The 15,656-nt window shown below is 40.5% G+C and overlaps 1 protein-coding gene across 2 annotated transcripts in view; it reads right to left on the bottom strand.

Moving 5' to 3' along the window:
* Positions 1–15,656, bottom strand: part of NPR3 (natriuretic peptide receptor C/guanylate cyclase C (atrionatriuretic peptide receptor C)) — a 106,061-nt gene that overhangs the window by 43,476 nt on the left and 46,929 nt on the right. The gene's annotated exons all lie outside the window — the stretch shown is intronic.

Raw genomic sequence — 15,656 nt, 5'->3', positions numbered from 1 at the left:
AAAAAAAAAGTTCCCTGTAGAGGAGCTTATGTTCTTAAAGCACAATGCGGGTCCAAAGATAGGTTTTGGATCAGAGTTATTGAGTTAATCCTGAGATTTGGGGCTCATTCTTTGATGTCTTCTACTTGACAGCAAATATCAAAGGTGCACACCAAGGGTGCATTCTGTCTCCATAGCTTTTCAATCTATATGCAGAACAGATCATCCAGGATGCTGGGCTCTACGATGAGGAATGTGGCATCAAGATTGGAGGAAGATCCATCAACAACCTGTGTTATGCAGATGACACAAGCTTGGTTGTCAAAACTGAGGAGGACCCGAAGCATTTGCTGGAGAAGATCAAGGACTACTGCCTTCAATATGGATTGAAGTTCATCATCAAGAAAACAGTCTCACAACTGGGTTGATTAGCAGTATCATGATAGATGGTGAAGAGATTGAGATTGTTACCAGCTTCAGATTGCTCAGCTCCACAATCAATACTCTTGGCACCAGCAGACAGGGAATCAAAAGATTAATTGCATTGGGAAAACCTGTTGACAGAGACCTCTCCAGAGTACTGAAGAGCAATGAAGTCAGTCTAGAGACTATTGTGTGCCTGATCCAGGCCATGGTCTTTGCAATTACTTGCTATGCATCAGAAAGCTGCACAATGAGAAGGATGATATAAGGAGAATTGATGCCTTTGAATTGTGGTGCTGAATAAGAGTACTGAATATACCATGGACTTCTAAAAGAACAAACAAGTTCATGCTTGAGAGGGTAAAACCAGGCTGTTCCTTGGAGGCAAAGATTCTGAAGCTCCATCTGGCATACTTTGGGCATATTGCAAGGAGGGACCAGTCCTTGGAGAGGGACATCATTCTTAGATGGGTGGAGGGATAGCGCAAGAGAAGAAGACCTTGGATAAAATGGATTGACTCAGTGACTAAGGTAATGAGATAGATGTGTGAGAGACAATGAGGTTGGCTCAAGATAGAGCAGGATTCAGACCTGTTGTACATATTACTGTTATGAGTTGCAAGAGACTTGATGGCATATAACAACAATATCACCTGTAGATTAGGTTACCTTAAACTTTTTTTTTAATTCCTCATTTAAATGCAATAACCTGGTAGCAACAACCTATCAAAGCTGTAATGTTGCTCTTGTTAGGTTCCATCAGGTTGACTGCCCTTCATAATGTCTCTATAAATAACAGATGTGAACCTTCATCCTGCGCACCGTCCTCACTATTTCTGATATGCACCAGTACATTGTTACAGTCACTGTGTCTGTCCATCTTATTAATGAATCTTCTTTGCTGACCCTCCACCTTTCCCAGTGTAATGTCTTTTTGCAAGGACTGGCCTCTCCTGATAATAAGACCAAACAACATGGCATGATGTTTCACCATCCTTGCCTCTAAGAAGCATGCTGGTTGAACTTCCTGAAGACTTGTTTGTACTTGTAGCAGTCCATAAGATATTCATACTCTTCTCCAACATCACAATTCCTCTCTGAAGTGCTAAAGAGCAATGAAATCAGCTTAAAGACTAAGGTGCATCTGATCCAAGTCATGGTATTTTCAACTATGTTCAATGCAACTGAAAGTTAGACCAAACCTATAATGTATTTATGTAACTAAGTCCCTCACCAAATGGAGACAGAAGGATGCTGGGTGGTGCAAATGATTAACCTGCTCAATGCTGACCATGAAGCTGGCAGATTGAATCTACCCTATAGAGCCTGTGGAGAAAGGCCTAATTATCTACGTGTAAAAACAAAACAAAACAAAACAAAACAAAATACACCAATCACTGAGACACGATGGAACACAATCTGACTGACACACATGGAACTGAAATGAGGAGGAACTGACTGACAGCATGGGCTCTCACTGCTGTTACTTTTTTTTAATTACCTCCCCCCACAGAGCACAGAAACATTAACTCAACTCAACTCAAAGTTGAGTGAAGGCCAGAGTGTTGTTGTTGATGTGTGCCTTGAAGTCAGAACCAACTCATAGCTGACCCTCCAGTAGGTTTTCAGAGGCTGAAAATCCCAAGGAAGGAGATTGTTCATTCTTCTCCCACAGAGCAGCTGGTGGATTTGAACCTTGTGCCTATGGGAATGCAGCACAGCTTCTTACCACTAAGCCACCAGAGCTCCAGAAGTTCAGAGCAGAGCTGCCCCTTAAGGTTTCTGAAGCTGTAAATCTCAATGGAAGCAGACTGCTCAAGCTTGTCCAGAAGAGCAGCTGATAGGTTCCAACCACTGACCTTTTGGTTATTAACCACCGCACCACCAGAGCTTCTTACACATTTACTGGAAGGGATCAGAGGGATGGAGAGTGTAGGGGAAAGGAAAAGAAACCCAAGCTTTCTACATCCCCTATGATTTTCTCAGGCATCACTTCACTTCCACACAAACTCTAAATTCATTGTCACTGAGGCTAAACTGACTCCCAGCTGACCCTCCAACAGGCTTTACGAGACTGTAAATGACTCCTGAAGAGATGACCCGTTGTTGGCCCATGGATCCAGCGAAGCACTGCCTTTGGGTCAGCAGAACTGCTCCCTCTGGATCGTGCCACCAGGCCCCTGCACGTACACACTCACTCTCTCAGTGCCATCCAGCGGGAAATGACTCACAGCAGACTCTCCAGCAGACTTTCTGAGGCAGTAAGTCACACAGAAGGAAATTACCCACCTTTCTCACTCAGAGTAGCTGGTGGATTCAAAAGGCCTGCATTTGAGATGGCAGCACAACTCCTTACCCACAAAGCCACCATATTTTGATGGCTCTTTTTTTTCTGAGAGCTAACCTGTTTGCAGGCCACAATACAAGTGATGTGACTAGTCAAAAAGAATTTATATTGTTTCCATTATGAAGAATTTCACCAAATGAGCTGACACACAGTGACAATGCAGGAAAAAGAAAAAGTGAACTCGCTTAACTTTTCATTGTGAAAGGTGTTTACAAAGAGCATATGGCGATTTCAGCGGTACATACCTGAGTGTATTGCCTCCAATATTGCAAAATATCGTTACTACTGCAATTACATCACTAGACACAAGAAAAATACCCTATTTTTGTACAAATAAGGCACGCCTTCTATGTTTGCTGAAGAGGTCATTTTGTAAATATGCTAATTTTTTTAATAGCCACAAGGTAGTAATTGTCGCTCACAGAGGAAAATGAAGCCTATTGCGTAAAAAAAATCCTTTTTCTTCACCAAACATTTTTTGTTTACACAAACTTAATAATATTTTTTTAAATTCATACATCCACACATGTCAATATGTGAAAATTGCAAACAAATGGATATATCCAACCTTTTGCCATCCAACAGAAAATGGGTTAATCAGATAACACCCAAATTCTTCAAATTTTCCAATTTAGCACAACCAAAGCTTTCACGAACTACAAGAGTCACCCAGTTTAGAGCATTCTCCCCTCTTTGTTTTTTTAAGATTTTGGTATATCTTTACTTAAGTAAGTTTTGGAAATCAATTGCTGTTTCTTTAGCTGGAGGAAACGAACGCCTTCACTCCACAAGGCATTCGTCTCGCAGTGCATTGGTCCTCCTGATTCAATTTCCCTACTAAAACTAATCTTATTAATATGCTGGCATGCCGATTCATTCAATTTCTGTTGTTAAAGCCAACTTGTGGTTTGCTTTTATTCTTTGGAACACAATTAGCAAAGCCCTCCAGGGTCTGAAAGGGTCTTTTCATTTGAACAAATTATTCCCTGGCTGACTTTAAAGAAAAGGGGGGAAGGGTGAAGAGGGGAAGGATAATAGGGGTGCAGGCTAGGCCTCCTCTATTATCATGCAGCTTTAGTGGACACAAAAGCCCGCCTGTGCCTAACCTCACCAGAAGTGGACAAACGGGGCTTGCATCTGCTGCAACTTTCTCTCTCCCCCACCCCCCCACCCATTACTTTAGTTAAATAGCAAACTTTCAGTGACTACACCATCCCAATTAAATTCTATTCTATAAGACAGGTGGGAGAGAAGTGTCTGGCTGAGATTTTATTGGTGATCTGATAACTTTTCAACTCATGTCACCTCCCACGTTGGCTCTTTTCAGAACTAGGGGCCCCAGAGCAAGCTGGTTTAGGCTGACTCCACGTTGGGCCTTCCCTTGTTTAAGGAAGTGAGGGGTTGTTTTTCAACACTTCGGACTTTCCAGCATGTAATGTCTGGCCGTGCTAAACAATCATTTGCTACACACTGTTCAAGGCCCTGCACTGGATAAAGTGCTTGTCCCTCCAGCCACCCACCTGGTGCGTGAGTGAGAGGCACACCACACCCCGCTGACAATGCTGCTGGGTACCCACTCTGCTGGAATATTTGTTTAATTAGTAAAATTCTCAACTTTTAAATAAGGAGAAAAACACAAGCTATGGGTGGCCCGCTAACCTCAAATGAGCAAATACCCAAGGTTATAAAATCACCCCCTGCTCAGAATACCTGGTTAGAAATGAAAACAGCATTTACCAAACTCTATCCCAAGTCAGGAACAGAAGTCGTATTAAGAAGTATGAAACTAAATTTGAAAGCCAAAGTGCTAAGGAACTCAGCATTATCTCATTTGAGAAGGAAAAAAAAGGGGGAGGGGAACTCTACCCAGTCTTTGGCTCAGGATAGGGCAAGGTTCAGAGCTATCATACACAGGGTTGCTACAAGTCACAGGCAACTTGATGACACATAACAATAATAACCAATCTTTTAAAGGAAAATTCCTTTCTTCACCCAAAGTCATCTGAGATGAAATGGAGAAATATGGAACTGACTCTGACAACAGTACACTTGCTGCTGTAATATGTGTCAATTCAAACTGGACAGACAACATTGCAACTGTTTCATTTGTATCCACAAAGGTGGTATTGCATGGTATGACAACAGTTATACACCAGTGACAAATTTGAAGTGGAAGGAAAGCTGGTCCTTTAGTATTTTAAAGCTGGACTGATAAAAATTTCCAAGAGATTTTTCTGATGCAAAATTATAAGGAGGAAAATATTTTATGATAAGAAGTGGCTGAGAGTCTAGGATATGAGGTACTTGGTTTGTGTGTGTAAAAAAAAAAACCTCTCAATTCATTGCCACTGGATTGAAACCAACTTATAGTTGACCCTTCAGCAAGTATTCAGAAACTGTCAATTACATGAAGGGGGAGAATGTTCACCTTTCTCCAAAGGTGCAGCTGCTGGATTCAAACCATCTGCCTTTGGACTAGCAGCCCAACTCCTTACTCACTCTAAAAGTGGAGCCTTAACTCCATCTTGAAGGGAATCCATGTTGGATTTTTAAAAGTTGCCTTTTCTACATGACAGTTCCATTAACCGTAAAGGGTCTGGTCTGGTCATAACCTCAACGACAGCATTTCTTTTCACTGAGGTCTGGCAAATGAAGGGTATCTAATTTATTCCCAAAGTGTCTTTTTCATTATAGTCAAACAGATGCAGAAGATGTGACAGCTTGCAACTCAAGGATCTTAAGATACAGTGTTATCTAAACCTTGCCAATGGACTCCCAGAAACACACAGGACTGAGAAGGAATGTTAAGTGTCATCAAGTCTATTCCAATCGATGGCCCTATGAACAACAGATGAGAGCTTTGCCCTGATCTCTCAATCTCCACCAAACTCAAGTACATTGTTGGAGTCACTATGTCAATCCATCTTACTGAGAGAATGGCTCTCTTTCACTGAGCTGCTTTTCCAAGCATGATGTCTCTGTCCCAAGAGTGGTTCCTCATAACAACATGTGCCCACAGCTCTGGGACCACCCTGTGTTAAATTGAGTGGCACGGAACTTTGACCAATCACCTAATCCTATTTATTTGTTAGGAACCTATCGCTGGCAAAATCTCCTACATAACCTGCCTTTAACTCCCCTGATAGTCATTTGATCATTTATAAATTTTGTTAATCTTTAGTTCTCACTTCAAAATGCAAGAATGTGTCCTTTATTTGTGGTAGCCATTTTCACTCTGTGACGAGAAATGTTTCCCCATTCCAATCATCTCTATCCCTCAATAAAGTTCATTTGCTTTCCTTTAAACATTCTCCGTGATAGTGCTATGCAATGGAAGATTCTCCTAAAATACAAGGAAAAGGGGATTTTGATGATGGTTACACTGTGATTTTTTTCCAATACAGGAGAAGTAAACTACATCCTCACATAACAACAAGGAAATACAGCCTCTACTTTAAGACTGCCATCATCCTTGTTGTTGTTGTTGTTGTTGTGTGTCATCAATCCTTGTTTTAAATGTATCACAGTGATCTTTGGACATATGATTGGTATGGAGACTCAGATGAGATCGGCACGTTCAGGGTAGTATGGCCATAGACTGGTACTGAGATTCAACAATTCAAAAGAGACTTCTGGTAAATCAAAACCATCTAAACACCTAAAAAATAAAAGGTGTCACTGAGTACATTTTAACTTATGAAAAAAATCTATGTCTTTCAAGGTGGAACTATATTCCATAGGTTTTTAAGAACCGTGATCTTTCAATAAATCACCAGAGGTCTTTTTTTAAAAGTACATCTAGGTGGATTCAGACCACCAATCTTTCAGTTATAACCTACCTGTTAATCATTTGTACTACCAAGGATTCTATACTTAAATACGTTGTTGTTGTTGTTAGGTGCCATCAAAAAGACTCTGATTCACAGCAACTGCTATGTACAATAGAAGCAAACCTTGCCCAGCCTCAAGGCACCCTCACCATCTCTGCTGTGCTGAAGCTCATTGATGCTGCCATTGAGTCAATTCCTATAGTTGAAGGTATCCCTCTTCTTCACTGATCCTCTACTTCACCAAGTACAGTGTCTTTAAATCTCCATTTGATTGTTATTATGGAAATTGTTCAATGAACTGCCAAAGGCACACACGGTTCTAATCCCCCAGGTGTCCACAGGAGAAAGAGACGCCATCTCCTCCTCGGCTATACACTGCCTCTGAAAGTCTGCTGAAGGGTCAGCCAAGGGTCACTTCCGAGTTGACACTAACTAACAACAACAACACATGTCAAAACAGCACTGTGAAGAAAATTCTTACATTCAGAAAGGAGGAACAGACTCAACAGAGATGAGAAACCATCTGTTGTGCACAGGAGAGGGAGGGAACACCAACAAGAAGCCAAGCCACTCAAGTCCAGAAGCTCAAGAACTGTAGACAAGTTCCCTCCCTCTGGAGGTAAAGACACAATAAGGTTAAAAACAGGAAGGTTATAATCACAATGAAAGACTAAAGAAAGAAAGATTTGTCCACAGCTGTGTATCGGTTATCTTCTTTTATATTGTCTACTATTTCCTGGTTTAATATTAAATTGAAGAAAGATATTTTTGGAGGGAGGAAAAAGAGGATTAGTTGAAAGTCTGTAAAAGGAGCACTTGAAAGTCAGCCAGATCTCCACAATATTACACATACAAGAAACTACCCCTTCTCCCCCAGCAGCAGACCAGAGGTCTATTATCTGAAGGTCTTGAAGCAAAGATAATCTCAACAGGAGGGTGCCAGGCACAGCCGGAGTTTGAATAAAGCATAAAACTTGAAGATAAGGTTTAGGTAAAAAGTGTACAATTCTAAAAGTGAGACTTACACTCCCTGCCCCCTGGGCTCCCAGAATATAAAGTGGCTTCATGACTCTCAATAAGAGGACTGGATCTCATAAGAACAAATACTGTATAAGATGAATATTGCAAAAAATAGAAGAATATAACTAGTAAGATGTGGGTAAAAGTTGGGGTAGGGTGGGGAACAGGGGAGCAGAGGGTGGGGAGGGGAGGAAATCACTAGGATAAGAGAGTTTGGTGAGTAAAGGGGGGAGGAAGTGAAAGAATTAGGGAAGATCCAGTGGAGACCTGAAAAGATGAGGCCATCAGAGTCATAGGTCAGTGGTGATTAATTTTACAAAACACAATGTATGTGAGTGTTGCTTGAAAACACAATGTGAATGTAGGAATGTGTGAATGGTAATGTACATGAAAGAAAACAATGTCTATCAATTTTGTATGCAAACCAGTATAAGATAAAAATAAACTAGGAGGGGAAGAAAAGGACTGGAGGATAATTCTTAGCAAAACTGGACACCTCAAAAGAAACAAGCTAAAAAAATAAAAAAAGAAAGAAACAAGCTGTGGGTGGAGGGAGGGGGCAAAGGAATCAGAAGAGATCCAGTGGGGTAATAGTGGGAATAGATCAATAGTGATTAATTTTATAAGACACAGAGGGAATAATCGTAAGAAATACAAAGTGAATGAAAACAAAAGAATACTTAAAAAAAAACCTCAATTACAGATAGTCACATTCTGAGTTCTTCAAAAATGCTAGTGTGACACTTTACCAACCAAATCTACAGTAAAATCTCCTCCCATGTGATTTACAGCCTCGAAAAATCACACTGGAGGATCAGCTATGAGTCAGTTCTAACACCTCAGCAATGCTGTTGTGTCCTCAAGTCGCCTGCAACTCAGTGACCTGATACACAATAGCTCTGAACCCTGCCCTATCCTGAACCAACCTCATTGCCTCTAACGCATCCGTCCTCATTACCCTAGTCACTGTGTCAATCCATCTCATCCGGGGTCTTCCTCTCTTGCTCTGTCCCGCCAACCCTTCCAAGCATGATCTCCTCCTCCAAGGACTGATTCCTCCTGGCAACATGTCCAAAGTATTTGAGATCGAGCTTCAAAATCCTTGCCTCTAATGAGAAGCTTGGTTTCACTTTCTCCAGGACAGATCTGTTTGCTCTCTTGGCAGTTAATGGTATGTTCAATACTCTTCTCCAGCACCACAACTCAAAGGCTTTGATTCTTCTTCTATCATCCTTAGTCATTGTCCAGCTCTCTGATGCGTGGCAAGTAATTGTGAGGACTATGACCTGAATCAGGTATACTTGTAGTATCTTAGACTAACATCGTTGCTCTTCAGCACTCTGGAGAGGTCCCTGATAACAGACTTACCTAATGAAACTCATCTTCTGATTTCCTTGCAGCTGGAGCCAGGAGTGATGATTATGGAACTCAGCAAGCTTAAATTGTTAACCATCTCAATTAATTGTCCCTCTATCATAGACTGCCAGTTGTCCCAGTGGTGAGAATCTTTGTTTTCTTGATGTCGAGCTTCTATCTACATTGGAAACTGCCATCCTTGACCTTCTGAAGCAAACATTTCAGGTCTGTCTCAGTTTCAGCAAACAAGGTCGTGTCATGGTGTGTCACTTATAATCCATAATGAAGGATGTTGATGAGTCTTCTTCCAATCTTGTTTCTACATTCTTCCTCATTAATCACAGTCTCCCAAATGATCTGTTCTGCAAATAGGACACTTCCTTGATGCACTCCTTTCCTGGTTTTGAACCATGCAGTGTTTCCCTGCTCTGTTCCCTGAATGTTTCCTGGCCCGAGTATGGGTTTCACATGAGCACAATGAGGTGTGCTGGGATTCCCAATCAGCAATTAGAGTTGAGAAAAGCATCACTGCTGTGGCTGTTGGGTTCAAGCATAGCCGTGATTCTGAGTATCACGCAGGACTGAGTAGGGCCACAGTGTTTTGTTGTATGTACACAGGGTCATTATCATTCAGAACAAATTTGATAGCACTTTCAACAAAATCCACCATTACACAACTTTTACCAATAAAAATAAACACAATTGCTTTTTAATAGCTCTATCTTAACCATATAAAGAGACAATCATGAAAAAGTTTAAATGTCTCTAAAATGCAAGTTTAAAAGTTCAAAACTAATAGCCAATATGAATGATTTTTTAAAAAAATAATAAAGGCTACCTCGTTATTTTAATGAAGGAGAATTTCTTAAGGAAAAGAACTAATTTTTAAAAAATCAAAGTAACTTGAAAATAATAGGCAATGCAGAAAATTTTTTTAAAATAATAATAAAATAACTTATTTACCAAATGTATGCAAATTAAGATACACCTTTCCTTTTGTGTCCCCAAAGACAAAAAATTAAACCTCTCAAATATTAACAATTTGCTAGTTATACAGTTAATCCTGTTTTGCTGTGGTGCTGTAAGGCCCCATGGACTTGGTTTGGACTGATAGTGACCTATGGAGTACAGAATGTAGCTCTGTCCACTCCTGTATCCTTCACAATCTCTGCTGGGGTTAAGCCTATAATTCCAGTCACCCTGTCAATTCATCTCCTTGAGATTCTTCCTCTTTTTCACCGACCTTCAACGTTTCCAAGCACAAGGTCCTTCTTTCAGGAACTAACCTCTCTTAATAACACACCCAAAGTATGTGAGATGAAGTACAGTGTAGCACTGATAAAGGAATATTCTCCACAAGATAAGCTACTGTCTCCAGGAAACAAGATCAGGCTTCATAGAAGAAGAGCTCTTGGAAATTAAAAACACGGTTGTTGTAACGTGTCACTGAATTGGTTCCAACTCATAGGAACCTTGTGTACAACCAACCAAAGTCCTGTGTTACCCTTACAACCACAATTGTCATAGACCCATTTTTGCAGCTGTTGTGTCAACTCAACTTGTAAGTCTTCTTTTTTTTCACTGATCCTCTACATAGCACAATGTCCACATCCAGGGTCTGGCCCCTCCTGATACAATGTCCAAAGTATGTGAGACAAAATCTCATCAGCCTTGATTCTAAGGAATAGTCAGGTTGTACTTCTTCCAAGTCAGATTTGTTTGTTCTCTTGGCTGTCCATGGTATATTCTTTGTTAACATTAAGATTAAAAGGTATCAATTATTTTTTAGTCTTCCTTATTCACTGACCAGTCTTACACAACAGCATGATGGGAAAAAAAGATTGAAATTGTCAATGAGTTCATCTTGCTTGGATCCACAGACACTACCTTGGATACCAACAGTCAGGAAGATCAGGAGACATACAGCATTGAGAAAGTCTGCTGTCAGGGAACTCTCCAAAGTACAGAAGAGCAATAATGTCAGTTTAAAGACTAAGGTGTACTTGCTTCAAGCTACAATCTCCAAAGTCCTGAAGAGTAATAATGTCCGTTTAAAGACTATGGTGCATGTGATTCAAGCCACAATCTTTTCAATCCTGCTATGCATCTGAAAGCTGTAAAATGAATAAGGATGACAGAAGAAGAATGGATGCAACTGAGTTCTTGGAGAAGAGTGCTGAATATTCCAGGGATTGCCAAAAGAACAGATATGTCTCAGAGAAAGTGCAACCAGTATTCCTTGGAGGCAAAGATGGTGAAGCTTCATCTCACCTATTTTGGACATATTATTGGAAGATAATAATCTAAGTTCCTTGGAAAATTACTTCGTGCTTGAAAGGTGGAGGTTCAGTGAAGGAGAAGAAGATCTTCAGTGAGAAGGACTGATACAGTGTCTGCAGCAATGAGCTTAAATGTGTTGAAGATGATAAGGACAGTGCAGGACAGAGCAAAGTTCAGATCTATTGTTCATAGGTTCACTATGAGTTGTAATCAACTCAACAGCACTTAACAACAATAACAACATTTCCATGGGTATTGATTGTGCACCTAAGTAAATGGAAATCCCTGACAACTTCCAGTATTTGTCCACTTATCACTATTTTTCTTATTGTTCCAGCTGTGAAGTTTTTTGTTTCTTTAATGTTGAAGTAGCAAAATATTAAAAACATGAGAGAAATTAAAAATTTAATAGACAGGTTGGAAGATAAAATTGAGGCAATCATTCAGAAAATGAAACAGAAGACAGAGTTGGAAGATAAGAGAGAGAGAGAAAAAAAAAATAGTGGCCATTGAGGAAAACCAATACCAACTTCAAAATTTCCAAAAAGAGAAAGTAAAGGACTTAATGCCAGAATTTAAAATGAGCCAAAACGAAGGCACAAAATTGTGACATTTCAAAATACTGGTAAACCAATTGCCCATTTTGGTCTCCAACTCAACTTTCTCCTTTCCTCTGCTCTGCTTGATAACATAAGAAGATGATGTTTGCAGTCTGCTTTTCCCTGGATGTCAGCTAACTTCTGTTTCTGTCAACAGGAAGCAGTGATAGGAAAATGAGGAGGAGGAGGAAGAAGAGATGGAGGATAAGAGAAAGAGGAAGGGGAAAGGGGAGAAAAAGAAGAGGAAGAGGAGGAGAAGGAGAAGGAAGAACAAATATGGAAGAGAAAGCAGAGGAAAGCCAGAATATTTCTCCTCCTCTCTCTGTGCTTCGAGTAGCATCTCTAGTAAAATGCCACTGTCACTATGCTTCTGGCACCTGTGGGAAGCCCTAGCTTCTGAGCACAAGGAAAACTACCTTCTCTGGTCCATCCAGCTCTATGGGTGGTAACAGCTTCTTATTGTGACTTATCATTGGCTCACTTTATTGCATAATTTACCTTTCCAGCTGAATTCTGTGGCATAGTCTCTACTTTCCTGACTAGAAAAAAAAACTACTTACTCTGGCCAATACAGTCCTAAGTAAGTGGGGGAAAATAGCCTAAAATCTTCTGGGAACAGAGGAAAATGGGGGAATATGAAAAAGGTAAACAATCATAACGGCAACACCTAAAGCCACAAAGCAACACAACAATGACATAAGATGGTCAGGGGAAATAATTTCCCACCTGAAAATTTTATACCCAGCTAAATTGATGTAAGACTAAAACAAACTCCTTTCAGGTATGAAAAGTCACAGAAGATTTTTCTACTAATTTCCTCTTTCTCTTTTAATATCAAGAAAAAAGTTAAGAAAGATCTGTACATAATATTGATGTTGAAAAATAGAAATAAACTGGAGCAGGAAAATAAGGGGTTAAAAATATAGCATCAGGGCTGTGAGGATCCGTAAGACTCAACCTGGTCCTGGGCCAGGATTCCCCTCAACCCAGAATCAGGCTTGGGTTTGAGAAGCGAGGTTCAAGGGACCTGCAGTGTGATGGTCTTGTAAAGCCCTCAGATTCTCCAAGCTCTGATCAAGCCACATGCAGCTGCTCACCTCCTGATTCTACAGGATGTTCATCTGCACCTTCTGAGGAACAAGTTCTTTGTAGTACAAATGAGAGAAGCACTATGGAGAAAGGAAAATTGCCAGAGGTTTTACCAAGAGCACAAAGGGCATTGTTTTCAATCAATGACTGGTGGAGTTCCTGGCCAGCAGGCCCATCCGAGCCTATATCCTTGTCCATGAAGATGCCATTCAGCAGCTCTGGAGGACACTAATGGGATCCACCAGTGTTTCAAGCATGCCATGTGGCCCTAGATTCAATTCGGGGGAGTTTAGGCCTCACTTACACCTGCAGCACTACTCATGGCTCAGACTCTGTGATTTCAGCCAGTGGGGAGATTGCAGCTTTCTCCCCCGAATTGAGTGTGCAGCATTGGAACAAGGAGGAGGCATCCCAGCTGCACTGTGGCCCTGTAGGTTATAATCCAGAGGGAGACCGCAGCAGTAGGCTGCATCAGGACCGACCTGATGCAGGCCTGCCAGTCTATGAAGACTGGTGGTATTGCCCAGTCTTTGATCTCAGACCTGTGGTTGAAACCATTATCCTATGACTGAAGATATCTGGGTTCATGGTGCCATCTATGCTGGTATCTCTATTTCCTGAAGGCCTCGTTCATCACTGCCACCTCCTCAAGAACCTCTTTATCTACTTCTTGTCTAAAATGTTCACAACTAGTTCAAAGGAGTGGTGAACAACTAAAGCTGGTCATAAGATTGGTTCCTCTTTGTACTGAGAACTGTCCTTCATTCTTTAAGGAGAAGGTCACTTAACTGACTTGCTGGAGCTATAAATTCCCTGAAAATTGCACTGCCTCTGTATAAGCAGCATTTAAATTCTCTTTCTCAATAAAATCAGTGTTCTTCCTACAGACAACAATAAAATGCCAACAACAACGACAACAACAACAAAATAACATTATCTAAAATGTTTTTTACTGAAGGAATAAAAATGAAATAATGAGAATTACAGGAAAGTAAATTTTTTAAAACCAAGGAAATTATTGATTTCAGAGAAGGGGAAAAACAGAAGAAATATTATTATAGACTAGATTCTTGTAGGTTGTATAGCCCTATTGTGTCCAATTGCTGTACAGAGGTAACTTGCGGTTGCTGTGAAGCTGAACGCTGTGACACCAATGTGTCAAATGTGATAATGGTTACCCATGGTAGACAGTGTTTGGTGGGGCTCCCCAGTTAAAAACAAGTTTGGAAGCAGGAGTGGCACCCACTTCCGTAAATAGCTTGCCTCCAAAAACCCTATGAACCTGGAGAAAGGATGAAAGTCATGCAAGGGTCAAAGACTTTCGTTCATAAGATCACTATGAGTTGCCTAGGACTCAACGGCACTTAACAACAACAACAGTGCATCAGTACCTTGTACAGTCTTGGTACCAGCAACCAGGAAATCAAAAGAGGACTTTCATTGGGAAAATCTAGTGTCAGGGACCTCTCCAGAGACAATGTCAGTCTGGAAACTAAGGTGCACCTGATCCAGGCCAAGGTCTTTGCAATCACTTGCTATGCATCAGAAAGCTGGACAATGACTAGGGAAGACAGAAGGAGAATTTATGCCTTTGAGCTGTGGTGCTGGAGAAGAGTAATGAATACACCACGGACTGCCAAGGAAACAAATAGGTTCATCCTAGGGAGGGTGAAGCCAGGCTGCTCCCTGGAGGCAAGGATTCGGAAGCTCTGTGTGACATACTTTGGGCATGTTGCAAGGAGGGAACAGTCCTCAGAGAGGGTGGAAAGACAGTGCAAGAGAGGAAGACCCTTGATGAGATAGATTGACTCAGTGACTGGGTAAATGGGGGTGGATGTGTCAAAGATGGTAAGCTTGGCTCAGAACAGAGCAGGGTTTAGGGCTGTTGTACATAGGTTCACTATGAGTCACAGGTGATTCAATGGCACATAACAACAACAGTCCATGAGTCATCTATAAATAATGTTTATATGACCATATTAACAAAAGCCATGAACACAAGCTCGCCTTCTTATTTTAATTTTGAAAATACCTTTAATCAAAATTTGTGTTACAAAACTATATGGGAAAGATAAGTATTGCACGGTGCCACTGCTGTAAAATGGGACAGATATCAGGGTTGGGGTAAGACTGAGAAAAACTGGATAAATTGTGTATACTGCACTGAAACAGATGAGGGAAAGAATAATTTAAAAGCAATGTATGATAGGGTATTACGGTTATCACAATAGTCCACAATTAAGGTTGCATAGTGGAATGTACTTGGGGTGGTGGGAGGGGTGCGGGGGGATTGTGAATCAGGGAGAGATTGTTTCTTTTGCTTTTCAAAGAGAGGAGCGAACTAGGGAGGGGGGTAGGGCTGGGCGGGGAGAGAAGTGCAGCAATGAATGAATGGAAATCCAAAATCTCTGTAAATTTTCATTAAAATTATTAAAAATAATTATTAAAATAATTTTTTTTAAAACTATATGGGAAATAACAGAAAAGGAAGTCTTAAAAGAGGAAAATAATGTGTAAGAGCTAAATTGTCTTTTTCTACTTTAAAAACATCAAGAAATAAAAAAAAAAATTCAAAATCAAAACACTAGTATAAATAAACTATTTTAGCATATGGAAGGAAACAGCAGAAGCACCAGATAAAAATATTATTGATAATTGTCTCTAAAGAATGGGAATCAAGATTAGAGAAGAAACTACTTTTGTATAATTCTTACAAATACTGTTGTTGTTGTT

The sequence above is a fragment of the Elephantulus edwardii genome, unplaced genomic scaffold (genome assembly GCF_000299155.1).
Source record: "Elephantulus edwardii isolate Elephantulus edwardi_28Jun2011 unplaced genomic scaffold, EleEdw1.0 scaffold00191, whole genome shotgun sequence".
Taxonomy (NCBI): Eukaryota; Metazoa; Chordata; class Mammalia; order Macroscelidea; family Macroscelididae; genus Elephantulus; species Elephantulus edwardii.
This window is presented reverse-complemented; position numbering and strand designations above follow the sequence as displayed.